The 20,322-nt window shown below is 34.8% G+C and overlaps 2 long non-coding RNA genes across 2 annotated transcripts; both read left to right on the top strand.

Moving 5' to 3' along the window:
- The first annotated feature begins 8,439 nt into the window (after positions 1-8,439).
- On the top strand, positions 8,440-12,629 carry LOC123526227 (uncharacterized). Its single transcript, XR_006681539.2, has 3 exons — positions 8,440-8,649; positions 11,345-11,471; positions 12,517-12,629. It is a non-coding gene; the product is annotated as an uncharacterized LOC123526227 (long non-coding RNA).
- Positions 12,630-16,007: 3,378 nt separating this feature from the next.
- On the top strand, positions 16,008-20,087 carry LOC123526417 (uncharacterized). Its single transcript, XR_006681584.2, has 3 exons — positions 16,008-16,271; positions 18,565-18,709; positions 19,965-20,087. It is a non-coding gene; the product is annotated as an uncharacterized LOC123526417 (long non-coding RNA).
- Positions 20,088-20,322: the final 235 nt, after the last annotated feature.

The following is a 20,322-nucleotide window of genomic DNA, read 5'->3' as shown; positions in this document are numbered from 1 at the left end:
ATTTGGAGAAAAAAATGGATAAAGTTATTAATGACTGATAATATCATCATTTCGTTGACACATGAGTTAGCTTCCGACTACATGCGTCATTCCCACTACAACTTATTTATCAGAATAAATGAAAACTACAACACAGTTTAGTGGGAAAAGGCCGCGACTTTAGTTAAAGATTTATCATGACAATGATGTTTTAAAACGTAAAACAGCTAAATATGTGTGTTGAAAATAACCTAATTTCATTTGCCCCAGCGAAAACTGAAAAGGAACAAATAAAATGTATTAATTAAATTAATTAAAGAGTACCTTACTGATAACATAAAACAGTATTCACCAAATTAACATTCTGATAATAGAAAATGAAATGTAACTCTTGTTCAAATATGTACTAATATTTATACGAGATGTAAACAGAACAATTCAAGCCTCTACTTTTTGTTACTGTTACAAAGAACGAACTCGATTGTTTATTTCTCAAACGGAATACGAGCCGCCCACGAAAAGCTCCTCCCCAATTTTAACTAGGACAGAAGGAAACGTGTTTTCCGTAGCCAATGTGTAACACATTGAAATGCTCAGACCATTCCTTGGAATACTGAAAAGCGGAACGAATTCAAGCATGCTAAAATATGTAACAATATAGTCTATGACTATCATTTCTTTTTAAATATTTCGTATGATTGCCATGCCAACCTCCGCAAGATGTGGGAGCAGAAGAACACCAATATACGTGCAAATGCATTCTATATACTAGTATGCACTTTATATAACAGTGCTTATGGTTTTAATTTGAAATAACACTGCTCATCATAAACGAATGTATAGTATACAGGTAAGGTGCGAGGAAGGTGACATAAGGTAATACTTGTGCACTTCACTCTGCACTGTCAAAAAGAGCATGTACAGAAAAATGAGAACTTTACTTACCGTGGGGGCGACCAACACTTGCGACATCAGACGTCTAGAACAGACCATAAACAGATCAAAGAAACTGAAAACTAATATAAAGTTGAGTTTCCACACTAAAGAATCCAAACTCCAGCACTGTGTTACTGCCCCTTATCGGTATAGGAAACACTGTCACCACGTATAAATTTTTAATTTTTTTAATTTTGTTGTACACAGTTTTTATATCAATAGTTAAATATCATATATATTTGCTTGTAAAACATAAAGCAGTAATACTAAAATTACTTCCTTTTTAAGTGTTGTGACGCGCACCTTCTAAAAATGTAAACAATGAAATTATTTTACGGAATTTTAAGTAGGTATTTTACGGTTGAGAACAGTACGAGAATTGGACGAATGGCATACTGCAAAATATAGATACATTGAATACTTTCATTATTTTCATAAAGGTTGTGATATAAATGTCAATTTGCTTTTACATTATGGCAAGCATTTGATTTTACCAGGTCGCCATTTTAGGACCACATGGTCGAACCATCATCACGTGATTTGCGTGGAGGCGGGGATGATTGTTTGACAGTATTCCTGCGCGGAGGTTGTACAAAATCCTAAAACATGGCAATGCCTTCAAGGCTTCAACCAATTGAGGTCAACCTTCGACGTCAGTTAATTAATGACACAGAATAATTACTTAGAAAGCACATCCAACTTTGTTGAATGCCAGTTTTAAAAAATCAATTATAATGAACTCAAATTTAAACAGTGTTCTGCAAAACATTGACATTCTTTTAAAAAAAAGAGAGAAAAAAGAACAAATTCTTACCAACTTAAAAGTTATTTCATGCACCGACTGACTTGACACTCAATCCTCAACCGAATTATTTATTGGCTTCCATCTAATTCCGATCGAGTGATTGTAAGCATCCATGAAACACAAGTGCAGACCCACATTGAGACTCATACGCCGACAAAGTATGTCAGACTTCTAATAACGCTGTTAAGGGCTCATGACATCCCCAAACTGTTACAAACCATGGCCGGTAGTCGACAGCTGGCGAACCATCAGCCAAGGATAATAGACTATTTACTACTTCTGTAAACATGACTTATCAATTAACTTGATATCATTCTGAATCAATATATTACTTCCGAGTAATACTATTAGATTTGCATTGATGCATATGGATTTGGTTCTCTTTTACTCCCACAGTGCATTTTCAAATTAAAATCATTATTCTATGTAAAGGTTATAAGGCCGCGGCAAAAATCAATGTTAACATGTATTAACCGGTTTGAGCATTCAACAGAACAGTAAATACTGATAGTGCTTACATTAAAATGTCTGACCCGGTAGGTATTTCATTTCGTTTTTTTTAATACTTCTTAACAGAATCCGTCAACATTTTGATTGTTTGTACTTCCAAAGAATGATCGTAGACCAAAATACATAACTAAACTACTGATCAGTCACTTGTAACATAGCCTTATGTGTTGATTGTGAGAATACAACATTTTACTATTGTCCTGTTTCCTTATGGGGTACGCTGCGGTCTGAAACAGATCTACCATGTAGGAGCCTGAAATCAGATGAACAGAAAAAGATTTCTACGATACGTTTATAGACAATACAGCAAATATAGGGATGGGCGGGTGGTATAAATTCGGTGAAATTTATGTTGTTCCATTGCTGACCAAGATTGAAATGGCAAAGCGAACGTGTAAATCCAGAAACGAAATTCACGCTTTTTAGCCTGTACTTTATCAGCTGGTTATAGCTCTTAATCAACTACGAAGTTTCAACCTCGTGTCGTTTGAGTTTTCCTTCTATTTCTATGTGACCGCACCACACAAAAATTCTGGACGTGTAAAAATAGTCCCATGATATTGGTATTGTGTGAGTGTGTGAGCAACAGAGGACTACTGTTTAAAACAACAAAAACAAGCAGTAAGGGACTGTAGAATATCTATGAACTTTATATTCACGTTCGAAAAATTCGGAATCACTCCCCTCTAGGGATTGGGTTAGGGTTTAGGATTAGGGTTATGGTTGAAATTGGCCCACCCTGGGGAAAACGTAGTTTGACATCAAGTTGTATAGGATAAACCTGTAAAAATATTCTTGTCTTGTCTTGAACCAAAATGCACAGAGCTTAGATATTTGGCACGTAGCATTGTCTAGTGGACCTCTACCAGCTTTGATCAAATTATGACCGGTCTATGCACAATGACATGTTGATGCTTCAGGTGTATCAGTTGAAATATAACTCAATAAGCACTGACAATCTGCCAATTTAGGGCTTTAATTCAGTAAAAACGCGCTTTAAATGCAAAGGGGAACAACTAGCATACGGCTAAATGCTAAGATACTTTTATCGTCGCGACCTCCTAACTGAAACAGGGGTCCATAAAAAATAAACAGCTTCATTAGGCACAAAATGCAATATATAACCAATTATTTTCTATCCAGTCTATATCAAGAATAAAAGATATATCGATAAAACAAAGTAACAGAGGAAACAAAAGAAAAGTAATGCGATTTATTAAATTTAACCCTCACTCTGCTAAATTTCTATAATGGACTTGCCCGTCTTTCAATTTTGACGGTACCGCTAACTGTTAAAAGGGGTGTTTACCAGAAGGATACTGACTGAATGGCGAACAGTACAGTGGTCTACACTGGCCGCATAGGCAGAGTCAATTGTGTCCAGCATGAAAAGGAAAATTAATTGTCGTTGGTAGTTGTCTTGTATAATTAGTAGCGCCACAGTTCTGTAACCATTCTTGTATTTTGAGATTTTGCCGGTGTTGGAAAAAGAATCGTCTTACAACTCGGGTCTCGTGCTGTAATCTATGAATAAATGCATAAATTCATACACTATGATAAAATAGTGCTTCAGAGAAAATCATTCACTTTATTTTATTTCTTCTTTTAATTGAAGTATACGGTATGCAAGAAAAACAAGAGGGCCAAGATGGCCCCAGGTCACTCACCTGAGTAACACACCATAACAATGCAAACATGTTTTACCTAGCTATTTCAGGGAGTCAGATATTCTGACCAATATTTATTAAGATTGGACCAAAAAAACGTGGCCTCTTGAGTGTAAACAGTCGTTTTCTTTGATTTGACCAAGTGACATAGTTTTTTACGAGGATGGGATCAAAAATAATGCCACTGGCTATTGATAACCGCTTTTTAGCGCGAGTATAAAATTCACGCTTTGCAATTGTTCCCCGTTGTAATAGTTTTCAATCGACGTATAAACTATACATGTAGACATAATATCTCGCTCACAATTCACATTTGCACAAACCCTTCTCGTAGGCGGTTAGACAAAATGGTTGGTAAAAGTGTACAAAATGCGAACGAAATTAGGTCTTACATTAAGACTTGCGCTTCACTCGGAAGAGGTTCAAAGGACATTTATGCTGACATATATGCTGTTTATGGTAGTAATAAAACGTACTTTTCCACGGTTTGATGGGTTAGGAAATTTTGTGCAGACGTGGAGACTGTCAAAAATGCGCCTAAAACTGGTCAACCTAAGTCTGATAGTACTCCAAGGATTGTTGAAAAAATCAAACAAATAGTACTTTCTGACGTAAGATATATTTCTCAGCAGATTGCGGACATGGTTGGCATTTCAAAAGCATCTGTGTTGCGCATTCTGCGAAATATTTTGAAACTGAAGAAGAAAAGTGCTAGGTGGGTCCTGCATTTGTTCACTGATAAGCAAAAACGCACACGCGTTAAGATGGCGCGCAAGCTTTTGAAAAGGTTTCCAAGATACGATCAAAAAACATTTATGAATGTAGTAACATGTGATGAGTCTTGGATACATTTCTTCGAACCGCATTGAAAAATTAGTAACCAAGTATGGCTCACCGAAAATGCCAGAAGGCCTTGCATTGCCGAAAGGATTGCAAGTGTGAAAAAGGTTATGTATGCCATATTATTACTACTAAAGGTCTCACAATCCAGATTCCTGTACCTAAAGGCAAGTCAATGAATGCCAAGGTTTATAAGAAAAAGTTCTTAAGAAGCTTTTCAAGTATTTCCAGAAACATCGGCCAAAGACGGGTATCCGAGGCACCAATTTTTTACATGACAACGCCTCGGGTCACAAGGCTGGGATTGTGACGTCGTTTGTGAATGAACAGGGAGTATATGTTCTAGAACACCCACCAAATTCTACGGATCTATCCCCCTGTGACTTTTTCCTTTTCCCTCGTCTCAAGAAAAAAGCTTGCAGGCTGAAAATATACATCCCGCCAAACGTTGGTGTGCTGGAGGGTGGGGCGCCATATTTAACCTCCCTAGTGATATACTTGAAAAAGTCTATCAGAAAGCTTTTAAGGATTGGATTAAAAGATTGAGACGTTGTGTATCTGTCAAAGGAGATTACTTTGAAGGTTTGAAATAAAGATGTTCTAAATCCAAACTTTAGTTGTCATTTAACACTATTGCTTGCATTACTTTTGATCCCAACCTCGTATCCCACATGGCACAGATTCGAACTTGTCAAAATTACATGAACTCAGCATTTTGACAAGGTTTCGGGAAGATTGGAGTAATAAGTGACCTCTAGTGTGTATACAAGCTTTTCCATTGATTTAAATTAGTGACCTTATTTTTGGACCCACGTGATCCAGATTTAAAATCATCCATGACTTTATTATAAGAATCATTCTGACCAAGTTTTATGAAGATAAAATCAAAAAATGTCTCCCCTAGGGTGTAAACAAGCTTTTCCTTTGATTTGACCGGATGACCTAGTTTTTGATCCCGCATAACTCAGTTTCGAACTTGACCCTTAGGAATCATCAAGGTAGACATTCTGACATAGTTTAATGAAGTCGGGGTCAAAAATGTTGCCTCAAGAGTGTCAACAAGCATTTCCTTTGATTTGACCAGGTGACCTAGTTTTTATCCCATATGACCCAGTTTCAAAACTCGCATAGAAATCATCAAAATAAACATTTGGACCAAGTTTCATGAAGATAGGGTCATAAATGTGGCCTCTATGTTGTTAATAAGCTTTTCCTTTGATTTGACCTGATGACCGTGTTTTTGACCCGATGTGATCCAGTTCCGATCCAGGCCTAGAGATCATCAAGATAATCATTTTATCTCAGTTTGTATCAAATTAAAGTATAAATGAATCCTTTATATGGCTCAAAAAGCCAAGACACAAACTTTTGTCTCTTTCAGTGGCAGTAACTCTAGAAAAAAGACGGAATCTAGTCGGTTTTCTAAAGAAATTGAGATCTTATTGTGATTAACAACTTTTTGGCTCTTTCAGGGGTCAATCAGGACCGTAACTCCGGAACCTACGATTGGATATGACAGATTCATCATGGAATCCAAAAAATTTGTTGTTAAAGATATTTTGCAAGTTTGTATCAAATCCAACCATAAAAGAAGTATCTATATTGCTGCGAAAGCCAAAATAGCACATTTTGGCCTTTGCAAGGGGCCATAACGCTGGAGCCCATGATGAGATCTGGCCAGTTTTCAAAAGGAACCGAGATATTATGCCGATACAAGTTGTGTGCAAGTTTGATTTAAGTTGATTACAAAATGTGGTCTCTATCGTGTTCACAATCCAGAAATAGCAAATTTTGGCCCTTGAAGGGCCATAAATCTGGAACCTTTGATTGGACCTGGCCAATTTTCGAAAGAAACCGAGATATTATACCAGTATAAGTTGTGTGCAAGTTTGATTAAAATTGATTGCGAAATGTGGTCTCTATCTTGTTCATAAGAAATTGTGTACGGACGGATGGACGGACGACGGACGAAGGGCGATTAAAAAAACTTACTCTGTCAATGTTTGACAGGTTAGCTAAAATCTATCACTAGTTGAAGGTGCGGATGGAAATATCTGGATATCGGGTGACATTTTTGCAGTAACTCCACAGAGCCTCGATACCGCCTAAACGATCTGATTAAAATAATTTCCTATTAATGCTACGCACTGAATCTGAGGACCACGTTCACCGACCAGAGCCTTGCTTTCAACATTTTGAAGGTGAAATTAGAAGTTGAAAAAAAAAATCTACATTTAACCTGGCGTTTCAGCTATCACGCACGGGTTTATAACTGTAACAAGAAGGCATATAGAACACATGAGTATTAATTGCTTCTCCTACTTTTTCCATTCAAAATTGAAAAGCGTTTGTAAGGGGTATCGGAGTTGTTCCCGTGGTGTATTGGTCAAGAAAACAGGAAAATTTCTATTGCCGAGGCGGCTTGGGTTTGATTTCCGACTCGGAATTTCATCTTCTTATGTTATTATATATGACGAAACTTTTATTCTAATGAAAATTATTTTCAGGCAAAAACTAAGTCCAGTCCCTTTTAGCCCAACACTTGTTTAAACCGAGTCGTCTGATTAGTTAAAATAGAAATAGATTGTTGGAAAAAAATGGCAATATCGGAAATCCGATTATACAGAAAAGTGAATTTGAATGGGCTGGCATCAGATCTAGCTTTTAGGAAGATCGAGAACTTAAGTCAGAATGCCAGCTTAACAGTTACCCACGAGCCAGATAATCCCACCGGTGAAAAATTCTTATATTCTCACACCTAAAACAAGCAAAAATTCACATCACTTTTTGTTCTTGGTTTTTTGTTTTTGTTTTTTTTATATTTATTTATTTATTTTGTTTGTTTGTATGTTTGCCTAAAGATGGACACACTCATGCCTGTAATATTGCAGGGAGGAGAACCCCGCGTCTTTCTTCTCAATGAAATGCTGGAAAGTCGCCACACGACCTATAATTGTATTGAGTTGGCGTTAAAACCAAACTACTATTCCTTTTAAAAGATATAGATGAATACAGAGTTTAACGAACATAAAAAAAATAATATTTCATAAGTACATTTTTATATAATATAAAATTATCACATATCAAATGTTTATTTATAGTCGTTGCCGGTTGCTCGAGTCGTTTTCTATCTACATTTGTTCATAGTTGCCACCGGTTGCTTAAGTTGTTTCGTTTATTTAAGTTTATTCATAGTCGCCACCAGTTGTTCATACTGGCTTTTCCTCCTGCAGCCTATTAATCAATTGTTTACGATACAGAAGATACTCTAATTCCAGCAGTGGCCCCTGATTCTTAAAACGTGTACGGTGTAAAACACACTGAACGGACTTAGATTTCAGGACACTCTTTAAAAGACTAAAAGTAATTTAGTTGATGAGTCCAGCCTCCTGTAGGTTTTGTACACCTAATACTCCAACAAAAGGTTGTGCACATCTGACATCGTGTTTAAATGGTTTTGCTAAATGAATGGAGGACCATCGAAATGTGTTTGGGCCGTAAATTTCATACTTGTATTTATTTTCATTTTTGATTCGCCGCCTAAACAACTCAATACCGCGTGTAAAAAAATCTTGCAATTGATTATGTGTATAAATAATACTGATTTGTCATGAAATAAAAAATGAAGAAAAAGACAGATTTGGGTGTCGCCAAGACATGTAACCAAATGACTGGTAGGGCTATATAAAACAAAATCATCGAAACGAAGTCAGAGCGGAACCATACATTAACTGTGCAACAGATCGTTTTTCGTGACATCGGAAATTTTGCAGTTGCAGAAAAGTTTTAATTCAAAGTGTGTGGATACGAAAATGTACACTATGCTCGAAAAGTTTCTGAGATTACTTCTAGTGTTTGTAGCTTTGTGGATGGTAGCAAACGCACAATGGCCGCAAGGCCTCCCTTTTTTTGGTACGTATCTCAAATGTGACCTGTCACTTTCAAACGCAACTCTCCATATTGTAGACTCTTTTCGAACTACTGTATTCCTTCACGTGGAATTAAAAATGACTCTCTCTATTTATAGATTTTCGAACACAAAATGAATTTAAGGTACTAAAAAAATCAAATTAAATGATAGACAATCGTTACACATAAAAACCTAGGCAATTTTCAATTTGCTCTTTAAAATACAAAATCTTAAAACACAAAATTGTATATTATTGTATCAGGCATATTTTAGTATCGTTGAAGGGAAATTAAAACAAAATTTATAGTAATACCAAACACATGAAATAGTTTTTGAAAAAAAAAATCGTTTAAATTTGACATCATGAATCGCCATGTATTCACGATTTGTATTTGTTTGATTTCAAACTGAGATTACTTTAAATTGCATTTCATGAATCTTGTAAAGTTTTAAATCGCAATCGCAATTTGAACATTTTAAACCATGGTTAACAAGTATGTGCATTTCAGATCTTAAAATAATTCCAGTTTTAAAACTTCAAATACATCTGACCTTGTGAAAATAATCTCTTGTTTAATGCACCCAGTAAAAAATTACCCCCACCCCCAATCCAATCAAGTCGGACAGAATCGAGCGTTCGCCCGTCAGTCGAGAGATCATAGGTTTGGTGTCTGGTACACACTAATATTACAGTTGTAAGTTATTGTGAAAAAAGTATTCAGTCCTTCTAAAAATAAAATATTGACGACAATGGTCGTAAAACACCACAAAAACAATAATTATTCCTGGCTGATTCTGCCTTTTAAATTAGTCGAAATATGCACAGTCAAAACGACATGCGTTAAAATGTACGGACATGAATTGAATAAGTTATTGCACTTATGCATTTGATAACCAGTGTGTTGGATTTACGCCGTTTCTCAACAACACGGCGGTCTGCTTACACAACACTCACCGTAAGAAATTGACAACTTGCCCGCTTCATGGAGCACTGTAGCCAGTCGAGCTCAAACATCGGTTTCCGGGGAAATTGTATTTCACTATTTATGAAACAGTTGAAATGGACTTAAACCAAATACGAAAAATTATTTAATATACAACAAGCCCGTAAAAGAAAGGCTGCAAATAAATCCTACAAACAGACCGTGAATGTGAACTTGGTTAAAAAACGCGGGAAAAAGACGTATGGTTTTAACCGTGCCTAAACTTCCCAATATTCATAGCACCGTAGCGTGAAAATGAGCCCGGTAGTATCTTGTTTTATTCAAAACATTTCTGGAACATTTTAAGAAAAAATAAAAATAATCTATGGAGGAGAGAACGAGCTGTAAGATATTTAATAAGAATTTTTTTTTCTTTACGTTCTTGTCTGTAACATGGACTCAGATATACAAACGTAACAATAAAAAACGGAAAGAAATCGGAAAATAGCTTACAAAATTAGAATACCCTTAAAATGAATTTTATGTTGCTGTAAACTTCTTGTCATTCCCTGTTTGATATTTTTCTTTGTTTTTTTCTTGTGAATAACCCTTAAATACAAACAGTCTTTTTCTGAAATTTTGATGCAATAAATCTTCGCATGAAAAGCGGGGGACGAGAAAACTTAAGACAATACGACGAAAACAAAGTTGTTCCGCTCATTTTACAGTAAAATAAATTTATATGATAATTTTAGTTCTTTTTAAAAAATATCTATGGGTCAGTTTTTACACACTACTAAGTCATTTCGCTCGAAAACAATAATTTCTTAGGAAGATGTTGGCCTGATTTTTTTTTTGCATATAGTAAGTTTCCTTCGGCCAATAGTCGGAGAACATATTTGAAAATTATCACCGTAGAGGTTTCAACGGGCCTGATATATTAATTGAAAAATAATAACTTTTCTAGATGAATGGACGACCCGAAACTAAACTAATCGCCGTAAAAACGGCAACGTCACAACTATTTAGAGCTAGGTTAAAACGTGATTTTTCGACGACGACTTATATTGTCTACGCTAGGAACGCATGTCCGGTTCGTTTCAAGTGCTTGCCTTTCCAACCTGACTGTTACATCCGGACTTGAGTTCGTTTAGGTCTCATTAGCCGCTGTACTTACAGTCGCATTTTGGCTACTAAATTCATGCTCTATGGACGAACCTCTCTGGGAATTGCAGACAGGTAATCAATACCCCTACATTCGAACCAAAACACACTTTAAGAACATGATTGGGGCATGTTCGCGGTCTATACTCTACGTGGCATTTATATGCTTCATTGTGTCTGAAAGGGCGGATTGACCGTAATTAAACTTAAATAGACAGACAGACAGACAAACAGACAGACTGATTTTTCGACGCCATTTTCGTAAAAAGTGTGCATTTGACTTCTAAATACAATGTTATTCCAGAACTGTTTATTTAAAAGCTTTGTCACAGTTAGTGTTATAACACTTAGCGAAGGGCTAGTCAGATAAAGTCATGTACATGCCGTTGGAGGGAAGGTTTCCTAGGTATAATATTGTGATGAATCACTTTTATGTAATTCTATAATCGGGTGATGATTATGGCGATGGTTGGGACAGCTAGGGGTATGGTGGTTACGGCGGGTATTATGACTAATATGACACTTACTGGGCCAAACCAACTTCAACCTAGTCTAAAAAGGTAACTATAAACAATTTCAGAAACTAATTTTACACCTTTTATGTTCACAGGCCGAGGGTTTGGTGGTGATGATATGGACATGGACGATATGTTTGAGAGAATGAATATGTTGCGATTTGGAGGCCGCTTTTGGGGGGATTAGCGAATCTGTGTGTCGTGCTTGTTGTGTTGTCCAGTGTGAGTTGTTTTTACGTTGTTTATTTTGTCAGTATAAACCTGTGTACAAACTGTTGTCATTGGTCTGTCTGTGTCCAACACTTCTTTCAATAGAGGGAAATCCGTCTAAGTTTAGGCATCTCATTACAGATTTAACAAACGTTTCCAGTGAGTTGCATGAGAAAGAATCTTACGTTCATAAAATCTGGGATTTCCATTAAAAATGTGATAATAGAGAAACACTACACCAGTCATGTTTTTCTCTTGTTGGCGAGTAAAATCTTTTACAAAAAAAATTACGAAAGTTTAGATTGATCGATGACAACTGAAATACGTTGAATGTTCTTTTATGTAATTAATGTAAATAATATTGTGTAATGCTTTATCTATAATGTACATTGTTGTAATGTTATCTTTTTCTCTGTTTGTTCTTATTGTTGTTTGTTTCTTTGGTGTTCTTTTCTGTACGTTGCATGTATGTCATTTATATGTGTCTACGCAAACAAACAGTTATCTTAAATTTAGAATTCTTTCAGGTAAAGTATTAACCCACAAAATACTGGCGAACATCAGCTATTATTGCTACACGTCATTTGCGATGTTGTGTGGTCCGTTTCTGTTGAAACGAACTCTTCAAATTCTCTGAAAAAAAACGTTATGCAATAGACATATATCAAAGATGTTAAAAAAAAATACTGTAGATATAATTGTACAAGTAAAATTTACTGTGGATATATATCAAAGATGTTGTAAAATTTATCGTAGATATGCATTAAAAACACAGCAAAATGGAACAGTCCAATTAACTTGAGTATTAACTTTTACCCTTCTAAACTTTTAAGATGGGCAGTACCAGCTGGTTATCAAACAGTGCAGACCATAATGTGCATCTAGAATTCATCTTTTCGAATGACATAATATAATTTCTCTGTTTTTGTTTTCAGGTTACCTTCATCACAAAATAAATACATACTGAAGTTGATATCATGTACAATGATGATATAGTTATCAGCACAATTGCTAATCCCTTCGAATATGATGACATTTTACTCTCTCTTTTTTTCAGGACAGGGATTGAAATATGAAACATCTGGCTTGGCATAATGAATGAACTTTTAAATCACGAGTGCCACTTTTATGTGTATTAATATATATTGAAATAAAAGGATGATTAACTTATATCTGAACTTTTTTACCATTATATAAACTAGGGCGTTTTGATTTTTCAATCATTTTATCAATGGACGTATATAACAGGGTATGACAGCAGCAATAAGCCAGACGCAAATTTAGAGAAAACAAACGCTAGATTTACTTCGTTGGCACATGAGTCAGCGTCCGACCACATGCGTCTATCAGACCCACTACAACCAATTTATCATAATAAAATGAAAACTACAACACAGTTTAGTGGGTAAAGGCCGTGACTTTACGTAAAGATTTCTCATGGCAATTGGCAAAGTGAGATCATGTTTAAAATGTACATACAATGCAACAGCTAAATACGTATACTGAACATAACTTAATTTGCCCCAGCAAACACTGCAAAGGAACAAACAAATACATTAAATAAATAAAATAAAATTTGAATCCAGCGAAAGAACAATTATCCCCTGCGATGACAGCAACGGGAAAAACTAACGATGCATATAACTTATTAGAGAGTACAAAGTACCTTACTGATAACATAAAAACAGTAATTACCAAATTAACATTCTGATAACAGAAAAGCAAACATACGGCATCATGAAATACAATGGAAATATAATAAAATCTGTAAAAAGATCCTTTGGAAGCAATGAATGCAACAAAGAAAAACAATAGCAGACTCGGTTTGATTGAGTCTGTTAATAAGAGGTAGTGAAATGTGCACCCCTCACGCCCCCTAGCACCGGCTTAAGCAGTGATTGCCAAATCTAACTTTGCAAAATATGGGAGCAGAAGAACACCAAATATGTGCATATGCATTCTACATTTACACTTTATAAAATAAAGTGTTTATGATTTTAATTTGAAATAAAACTCCTTATCATAACAAATAGATAGTATATAGGCAAGGTGCGGGGAAAGCGACAAAAGCTAATACTGGTGCACCTCAATATGCACTGTCAAGAAAAGGCATGTACAGAAAAGTAGAACTTTACGTACCATGGATACGAGCAAAACTTGCGACCCAGACGTCTAGAACAGACCATATATTGATCAAAGTAACTGAAAACTAATCCCAAATTAAGTCTCTACACTACAGAATCCTACAACTTGACAATGCTTTAAACCTATGACGTCATCTAATGACACACACTGAGGTCGGCCTTCGACGTCATGTCATTAATAATACAGAATAATGGCTTAGAAAGCACACCCAACTATATTGAAAGCCATTAAAACAATTATAATGAACTCATATTAAACATTATCCTACAAAAAAATGACATTCTTAATGTTTGTTAAAAGAAGATTCTTACAAAGTTAAAAGTTATTTCATACACCGACTGACTTGACACTCAATCTTCGACCGAATTATAGCTTATAGCTAATTCCGACCGAGAGATTGTAAGCATCCATGAAACACAAGTGCAGACCCGCAATTGAGTCTAATTCGCCGACAAACTATGGCAAGCTTCTATTAACGCTGTTAAGGGCTCATGACATGCCCCAAACCAATATAAACCATGGTCGGTGGTCGACAGCTGAAAGGGGCGAACTAAGGATAGTAGACTATTTACTTTGACTACACAGAGCACTAACGTCAACATGACTAATCAATTTACTTGATGACATTCTGAACAAAAATATTACTTCTGGGTATTACTATTAGATCTCTATTACTCCCATAGTGCATTTTCAAATTAGAATCATTATTTTATGAAAAGGTTATCAAGCCGCGACAAAAATTAATGTTAACATGTATCTACCAGTTTGAGATTCTGCCATTCAAAAGAAAAGTAAATACTTATAGCGCTAACACTAAAATGTCTGACTATGTAGGTATATCCTTTTCATTTTTAAGTATTTTTTATCAACAGTAATTATTTTGATTGTTTGTACTGTGCTTTTATTTGGCCTGGCGGGCCGGTGTTTCGCGACGGTCCACTACATCAAGATATGTTGTGCATGGTATATAGTATATGTAACCAATTAAGCGTTGAATTTTAGTTGTTGGTTACCGGAGATTACGGAATTAAACAATCATATTGCTCTACTCATCTTGCTCGTTTTTAGATAACATTATTTGCATAAGTCAGAGATTAACTTCGCCCCGCCAGGTCGAATAAAACGCACAATACTTCCACAGAATGATCTTAGACCTTAATACACAACAAAATTAATGATCAGTCACTACATAGCCTTGTGTGTTGATTATGAGAATACAAAATTCCGCTAGTGTCCTGTTGCCTAATTGGGTTTGTTACGGTCTGAAACAGATTTACCGTACAGAAGCCTGAAACACAGATATTTCGCGATAAGTTTATAAACAATATCAGCAAATATGAGTATTTGTGGTTGGGATAAATTCGGTGAAACTCTTTGTTGTTCCATTCCTGACCACGACTGAAATCATGGCAAATCAAACGTGTCAAATTAGGAAACGAATTTCACGCTTTTTCATTACAAAATGTGTTGTGAAAATGCAAAGGCTCGATTAAATGCTATTAAATGCTAAGATACAGTTCTCGTCGACACAGGGGTGTAAGAAAAATAAACAGGTTTATTAAGCACAAAATGCAACATAAAACCAATTATTTTGTATCAAAACTATATAAAAATGAAAGATATGTCAATAAAACAAAGGAGAAATAAATTAATGCAATTAATTAAGTTTAACCCTTACCTTGCTAAATATTATTAATTAATTTTGCTATCTTTCAATTTGAATAGTACCATTAACTGTTAGAAGAGGTGTTTACCAAACAAATATACTGACTGAATAGCGAACAGTGCAGATCATGCATTGGTCTACACTAGTCGCAAAGGCAGAATCAATTGTGTCCAGCATCACATAATTCCAGAAGTGAACCCTTGTTCTTAAGAAGTGTACGGTGTAAAATTCACTATACGGGAATTCGAATTAAAGACATCCTTTGAAAGACTATTAGTTATTTAGTTGACGAGTCCAGCCTACAGGTAGGATTTGTAAACACGACCTTCTGGTTGTAAAGCCAGTAGACTAACCATTGAGCGAGAGAGAAATCTCAAGACAGCAGCAAAGCCTACGTCAGCAATTAGTACGCCTAATACCCAACAAAAGTTTGCCCACATCTGACAAATATATTCTTATTTAAATGGCTTTGCTAAATGAATTGAGAACAGTTGAAGTGTGTGCTTGAGACGTAGATTTCATAACTGTATTGTTTTTTTATTGTTGTTGTTGTTTTTTTTTGTTTTTTTTTTCATTTTGATTTGCTGCCAAAACATTCCAATATCATGTTTAAAAATTCTTTCAATTGATTAATGTTTATAAATGATATTGATTTGTCATGAAATCAATAATGGAGAAAAAGACAGATTTGAATGTCGCCAAGACAGATGACTAAATGACTGGTAGGGATATAAATCAAAATCACCGAAACTCAAATAAAACCAGGTATCAGTGGAAACAAAAGTCAGAGTGGAACAATAAATTGACTTTGCAACAGATCGTTTTTCGTGACATTGGAAATCTTACGGTTGCAGAAAAGTTTTGATTTTAGAAAGGGACCTTTAAGTGTTTGGATACAAAAACATACACTATGCTCGAAATGTTTCTGAGATTACTTCTAGTGTTTGTAGCTTTGTGGATGGTAGCAAAAGCACAATGGCAAGGCTTTTATGGTAATTATGGTACGTATCTTAAATGTGGCCTGTCACTTTCAAACACATCACCAAATGAATTCGCTCCATATTGTAGACGTTCTTTACGGACTATTTTATTGCTCCAAGTGGAGTTAAGAATAAAATTCACTCTATTTATAGGTTTTCGTAAGACGACAAAATAATTTAACGTAAATTTAAATAAACGACAGACAATCTTTACACGTGATAGCTAAAACACCTGGGCGATTTACAATACAAAATCTTAAAATACAAAATGTTATTGTGTTAGGCATATTTAGGGCAGTTGGAGGAAATTTAAATCAAACTTTAAAGTAATACTAAACACATGAAATAGATTTTGTAACACATATCTTAAGACCAAAATTTGTTTAAACTTAAAATCATGAATTGTTACTTATTCACGCTTTGTATTGTTTTAGTTCCAAATTTAGTTTACTTTAAATTGCATCTCATAAATCTGGTAATGTCTTATATCATGCTTTTTTTTCTTTTGTTTTTGCATTCTGTATTATTAAATTGCTTCACGGTTTTATCCATGACATTCCATTTGTAGGTGAAGTTTTCAAGTGGTATTGTGTGTTTTATTTTTGACCTGGTGGCGCGGAGTTAATCTCTGACTTATGCAAATAATGGTAATCGTATAAAATGAGCAAAATATGTAGAGCAATATAATAGTTTCATTCCGCAACCAATGACTAAAATACAACGCTGCATTGGTTACAATGTAAGGTAGATTGGCACTGAATCAGAAATCAGGTTGTCGAATATTCTGCATATCCTGATAATGCAGTAGACCTTTGCGAAACCCCGCCCCAAGTGCACAATATGTTTGCATAAATTGTATCTAATTGTTCTCGGACTTTATGTCATTGTGTTGCAAGACTATTGGTCGTCGATTTCGTACATCATTTGTCAAACACTTTATATAACTTCTAACTAGCCTCCGCTTAACGTAGGCTGTAGAAACTTATAATTCGGTCATATCCTTGAAAAACTTGTTTAGTTGAAGCATTTTAAAGTGACATTTTAATAAACTGATGAGGTGTTACAGCTTATAACTTAAACACTGTGCTGACCCTATTATCTAAAATTTGAACAGTATTGAAATGTAATATGTTTTATCCATCTCCAAAACGGTGGATCAGTGGAATTGATTGATATGAATAGTAAGTAGAGCTATTGTCCACACCCTTTCTTCGGCGCCGGCATATTCAGTAGGGTATTGCTGTGAATCACGTTTCGGTGTTCAGGTCAGCTTTTCGTCACAATTAAACAATTGAATACCTACTTGTAGGTCAGAAAAGGAGTGGATACAACTACTATGTACTTTTGATATATTTTCTGATATATTCATTTCCATCAATGCTAGAATGAACGCACTGATGCAAAAAAGTATGTTTAGAGCTAGTGAATTATGGCTATTTTTGTTTTTGCATTTGAACGTATTCATATCTAACACTCACATAAACACTTTTCACAGATTTATCAGTATGTGACGTTTTTCTTCTGACTTGAATAACATGTGTATTATTAGCTGAATATAGCCACGAGATCACTGCCATTTTTCAACTTTAGCTTGGAACAAAACCGGGTGATATGAATGAAATAAAGTATAAAAAAATGAAAGATCGGCGCCGTTCCAAACTTATAGTATTACGCAAATATTTCGAACTCGGGTCCCTCGAAGTTTTAAAACGGCACTCTTTAAAACGCTTAGTATTTGTTTGATTGCAAATTGACATTACTTTAAATTGCATCTCATTGATCTTGTTATGTATTGTTTCGCTTTTTTTTTTCATTCTACATTCTAAAATTGTGTCACGGTTTTGTCATTTGTACGTAAATATTTGTCATTTTTATACATGTAATTGGTTTTATAGTAATTTTGATTTTGCACCGTACGTGTGTTTCATAGTCAGAATGAAGGAAGTAGGAAAAGCTTACATAGTAAAGGTTGCAAATATCAAAATTGCTTGACTTCTAAATATAATGATATTGCAAAACTGTTTATGTAGATGCTTTGTTCATAAAATGATCACAGCTAGTGTTATAAACTTGAGCGAAGTCAGATAAAGTCAAGTATATGCCTTTAAAGTAAAGGTGATTAATCTTTTTTATGTATATATTACTTTAATCAGATGATGACTATGGCAATGGTTGGGACAGCTATGGTTTTAAAGGCGATTATGGCGGGAATTATGACTGATCTGACACTTACTTGACCAAAACAACTTCAACTGTGTCTGGAAAGGCAACTAAACAATTTCAGCAACTAATTTCACACCTTCTATTTTCGCAGGTGGATGGTTTAATGGTTTTGATGACATGGATGATAGGTACGATATGTACGATATGGATGATGGAATAATGAATATGCTTGGAGGAGGGATGGGGTCATATTGGGATTAGCGAATCTGTCTGTCGTTCGTGTGGTGTTGTCCAATGTGAGTTGTTGTCACGTTGTTTGTTTTATCAATATAAAACTCTTGCTATTTGTCTTACCGTGTCCAACACTTCTGTTTTCAATTAAGAGCAATCCGTCGAGGCATCTCATTACAAATTTAACAAACGTTTCCGGTGAGTTGCATGGAAAAGAAACTAACGTTCTTAAAATCTGGGATTTTCATTAGAAAAAAAAATCTTAGTCATTTTTTCGTCCTGTTTACTGGTTGTAAAATCTTTTTTTCAAAAGATTTATGAAAGTTTAAGATTGATGACAACTGAAAAACTTTGAACGTTCTTTTATGTGATTCATGTAGTTAATATTGTGTTATATATACATTCGCCCTATTATTTTCCTTTGAAACTTTTAACGTTTATTTCGTATGAACAGTAAAAGGAAGGGCGCGAAAGTTACGTCATTGCTTCTTAGTGATAAATGACCGCTGTTTTGACGACGTCTGCGTAAAGTCAGAGAGAACGCTCCTTAGATGATGTAGCAGTTGTTCCGCTTGGTGAAAAAACTGGCCGGGAAGCTGATTTTAATGTAAAATGCTACAAATTATATGCAGTTCATAATATTATATACTTTACAAATGGAAAGGAAATATAATGTAAATATAAGAAATGAAACTATTTTTTCTTTGTTCATGCGAAATGAACGACAATATTAAATAACGGCAAATTAAACATAAATCGTTATCTCGTTTCATTTGCCGATCCTATTCTGTCGTTCATTTCGCATTAACATCGAAAAAAAATCATTTCAGTTTTTAAATGTTTTACCTATAATGTACATTGTTGTAATGTTAATATCCCCTTTCTTTTGCTCTTTTGTTGTTGTTTTTTGTTTTGTTTTGTTTCTTTGACATGAATATGCATTAAAAGGCAGACCAAATATAGAACAGTCAAATTAACTTTAGTATTAACATCAGCTTTTAATATATCTTAAAAGCGTTTTGGTCATCCAGTTTCCTGGGAATATGATTGTTTAAATACAAATGCTTTCTAAAGAAATCTATTACATACAAAGTGAGCTCGTCTTCAAGATATCTAGAATTCATCTTTTTGAATGACATATATATTTTCTTATTTTTGTATGTGTGTGTGTGTTATTTTTTGTTGTTGTTATTCTTTCAGGTTACCTCCATCGCAAAATGAATACATACTAAAACTGATATCATGTAGAATAATGACATAGTTGTCAGAACACTTGCTTATCCCCTCGAATAATATTATTCTTTTTTCTCTCTTTTTCAGGATAAGAATTGAAATATGAAACATCTTAGACATCACTTGGCATAATGAATGAACTTTCAAATCACGAGTGCCACTTTTATGTGTTATACATTTATATTGAAATAAAAAACTGATTTACTTTTATCTTAACTTTCTTACCGTTACATAAGGGAGGGCGTTTTGAAATTTTGAATAAGTCGTTCTAGAAATAATAGAAGTCTTTAACTTTTCCCTTGTGTTGAATGCTACTTTCATTAAGTCTAGTAATTGTATAAAGTATTACATGTTTAACACAGACCAGATAGGATATTGTCAACCTGAGAATAAAACATGACCCCCACCCTTGTCAACCTGAGAATAAAACATGACCCCGTCCCCA

Source organism: Mercenaria mercenaria, chromosome 14 (assembly GCF_021730395.1).
Source record: "Mercenaria mercenaria strain notata chromosome 14, MADL_Memer_1, whole genome shotgun sequence".
Classification (NCBI taxonomy): Eukaryota; Metazoa; Mollusca; class Bivalvia; order Venerida; family Veneridae; genus Mercenaria; species Mercenaria mercenaria.
Note: the sequence above shows the minus strand (reverse complement) of the source record. Positions and strands in the feature narration are given on the sequence as shown.